General features: G+C 40.4%; 1 protein-coding gene across 2 annotated transcripts in view; it reads left to right on the top strand.

The window, feature by feature from the left end:
• Positions 1-42: 42 nt before the first annotated feature.
• Positions 43-3,877, top strand: part of jupb (junction plakoglobin b) — a 90,140-nt gene continuing 86,305 nt past the window's right edge. For both annotated transcript variants that reach the window (XM_016455940.1, XM_016455939.1), the window contains exon 1: positions 43-198. The gene's annotated coding sequence lies outside the window, so the exon portion shown is untranslated. The remainder of the gene's footprint in view (positions 199-3,877) is intronic.

Genomic DNA, 3,877 nt, shown 5'->3' with positions numbered 1-3,877 from the left:
TGAACCGCTAGAGGTCCCGCCCACTCGCTCGCTCGTGCAACCGGAGACTTCACGGAGGGTTCCGCTGCTGTCAGACTCTATTGCTCAACGTTTGCCAGACTTGGATAAGAGTGGACGGAGGGACTTGGGGCCGGAGAAGGGATTCGCGAGCTGATTTTTGCGGAGACACTCGCCAGTGGATTGTGATCATTCTGTAAGGTAAATAAGTGTGCTGATGCATGCTCGCTCATTTAAATGATGACTTTGCCCCGGCGACCGTGGAAGCCACCCTTCTCCCGTTAGATGAATCTTAACGTGCAGAACGCCGTTTGCACATGAAGCATCATTGGAGTTTGGTGTTGTCATATAGGTTATCTTGGTGTGCAAGTGTGTATTGCTTTATTTCTTCTTTTTGAGCTCGTGTTCTATAACGGAGCACTTATCAAACACGACACGGGGACACTGGTTTAAAGCCCACGGGAGTTCGTCACACTCGATAGATGCGAAACATCAGGCGATGTTTTTATTTACAATGCAGTATTATATTATTTTGATAGGCAATACTGTTATCGATTTTTGCATGTTCAGCCTCTGACTGAGGAATCTAAACTTTGAGCTCACATTAGTTTAGTGCGGATACACATGTCGAGCATAATGCAAGATCATTCCGTTTATATGACCAAATTCCAAGTTTATCCAATATGAATCGTGTCTGGCGAAACCGCGGTTTCATGCGCGCATGATCGTGAACTCTATTAGATGCCCTTAGAAATATTGCGTAAAATCGTAATCGCGTTTGAAATGTGTGTGAGCTCCTCAGGGTCTTTGATTAACTAACAAATCTGCTCAACTAATGGCAGATATTAAAAACCTCAAGTGACTTCTTCGAATGTAATGCGCCTCTTGACATCCGAGTTCGATTTCTACGATTAATAGGCTAATTATAATTTTTAGTAAATATAGGCTTATAATAGTAAAATTGCAAGTTGGGTTGGTATATTTTATTGTTTGATTCTATTTCAGTTAGTAAATTTACTTTATTCATTAACGTAACCCAAAAGCAGCGATTAAGTCGATTTCTGTGGGAGCTGAAATCTGCGATACGCCTCGCGATTTTGCGCGTTTACAGAAAATCGCTAATAAAAGTAGGCTAGTTTCCGTTTTTTCTTATAATTAAACTAAACCAAATGCCTCCTTATACGACGTTTTAAATAATTATGTGTAGTATTGTGTAATAGGTTACGTAGCCTACTATATTTTCATGACTGCGATTAATTAGCGATTAATAATTTTGAGCTACCACACCTAACTAAGAGTCAAAGACTTACTGTAATTGCGAACGTAGATGTTGTGAGCGAGGTAGGCTACTGTTTGTGTTGTGTGTGTGTATGTTGAAATTAAAGTTGTTTAAATTACGTCCAACTGAATTCAAGTTTCTTGTCTGCCACTGTGTCCAACCGAATAGGTCGTTTTTATGAATAAGTAATTACTTTGCAACTGTACAAAAAGTGTGTTCTATATAGAATGAATATGTCTAGTGTGAGTAATTCGGATGTACTACATTCGCCATGTTGTTGTCATGTGACTACTCTTGCCATTCACATATTCTTTCCTGTGGTTTCATGGGATGGTAAAGTGTCCATTGGGTGGCACTTCGTAATCTCTACGAAGGTCATCCGGTACTATTTTGCCTACTGTTTCATGAATACTGTGAATTTGGACAAAGCCTACAACTCTTTCACATACCATTTTTTATCTACTATATAGTAGGGAAGTACACATATTCGGATGCTGCCAATGACTTCCAAACACTTTGCCACTTTTGGCGCTTTTCCACTGCATGGTACGGCACGGTACGGCTCAGTACGGTTCACTTTTGGGGGGTTTTCCACTGGGTACAGTACCTGGTACCTGGTACTTTTTTTAGTACCACCTCGGTTGAGGTTCCAAGCGAACCGTTCCGTTTCCAAAACGTGACGTGTAAACTCTGCTGATCACGGATTGACCGGAGAGAATCGTCACTACCTGCGTCACTGAACTTGCGACACAAACGCAACAGAACTGCTAGATTTAAATTAGCACAGCCAGCGAAGGATCGAACGCAACTGTTTTGAACAAGCACACCTTTTTTAACAACCAAAAAGTGGCTGTTTCGTTGTCTGTTGAGGAAGTACAGACGTTCCTCTCGTTGATAGCAGAGGAGCGGATCCAGCGAGAGCTTGATGGAGCGACGCGGAATGAAAAAGTTTTTCAGGAGTTGCAGCAATAGAGGCAGCGCAACTATAACATGTGAATAATCCCACCCACTCTAAAGCGGTACTGAACTGCAGTGGAAACGCAAACCGAGCCGAGCCGAGCCGTGCCGTGTCGTACCGTACTGAGCCGTGCCGAGCCGAGTCATACCACGCAGTGGAAAAGCGCCATTAGTTGCCCTAGTAACTGTAATGAGCATCGGCACTCTTAAGATGTAGTTACTTGTCAGATTGCATTGAGTTCAGGTCACTATGTTGCTGCAAGTCATTGATGGTGTGAACAGGGTTTAGAGGTCTGGTTTGTATCAAGACTATATAACCTTTCAGTGCATGCTTTGGTAATGTGCAGTTATTTATTATCAGCATCGTTTGAACATGAACTCCTTTACAGCGCAGTTTTGAGCCAAGTTCACATAATTGATGGGTGGGTTTTATGGCATTTTGATTGACACAAAGCTTAATGGTATCTACTCGCTGCAAGTGCACAGAAATCCCAGATGCCAGTATTGCTTTCCAAGCTTGGTTCTCTTCTTAGGGGGAACATTTGCCATAGATGCCCTTAGAAATTCAGACAGGTCGATTGATACTTCTGGCTAAGCTTAAGGTTAGATCCAAGATGGCTTCTTCATATAAAATGGTATCAGCTTAATGTGTAAAAAAACATTTTGTTTTTCTAGGTTTCCAACAGAGTGAATGCAGGAAATTAAGAAACGACCAACAATTACAAATCACAATTTGGTTAATATCCAAAACAGCCAGTCAAGATGCTGATTAAATTAAAACATTGATGCAGTAGGCTGTATTTCTGATTACACGATGATTTACAATTATAGGGGTAAATGCAAATTTACATGAATTTACAAAATGATCATTTAATCAGTGCTGTTTCATTAAATAGTTATGTAATGATGAGCCCGGATGACAAATGAATTTATGGATGGAGCAAAAATGGAGACAAAAGTCAAACCTTGCATACAATCATGTTCATACAGCATTAACTAGAAAACAACAGGACACTCTATAATGTCAATGATTCCAGTGCTATGGGCCACATAGGCGACCCATCATTGATTTCTCACAGCAGTTGTTTATGAGGCCGGCCATATTCCTCTTTCCATTGCTTGCAGACTGATGTTAAGGATTTTTGCATATTGAGATTGATGAACAGTTTCTTAAAGGAATAGTTGACCCAAATTGGAAATTTGCTGAAAATTTACTCACCCTCAGGCTATCCAAGATGTAGATGGGTTTGTTTGTTCATCAGTGCAGATTTGGAGAAATTTAGCATCACATCACTTGCTCACAAATGGATCCTCTGCAGTGAATGGGTGCCGTCAGAATGAGAGTCCAAACAGCTGATAAAAACATCACAGTAATTCACACCACTCCAGTCCATCAATTAACATCTGAAGCGAAAAGCTGTCTGTTCATAAGAAACATATATATATATATATATATATATATATCATTTAAGACATTTTTAATTCACACCTTTGGACTTATATCTTGGCAAGAAGTGGTGGTTTAAAGTTAAACACATAGATTTGTTTCTTATACATACATGCAGCTTTTCACGTCACAAGATGGACTGGAGTCGTGTGGATTATTGTGATGTTTTTATCAGCTGTTTGGACTCTCATTCTTAC

This window comes from Sinocyclocheilus anshuiensis, unplaced genomic scaffold, assembly GCF_001515605.1.
Source record: "Sinocyclocheilus anshuiensis isolate Anshui unplaced genomic scaffold, SAMN03320099.WGS_v1.1 scaffold379, whole genome shotgun sequence".
In the NCBI taxonomy this organism is placed as follows: Eukaryota; Metazoa; Chordata; class Actinopteri; order Cypriniformes; family Cyprinidae; genus Sinocyclocheilus; species Sinocyclocheilus anshuiensis.
Note: the sequence above shows the minus strand (reverse complement) of the source record. Positions and strands in the feature narration are given on the sequence as shown.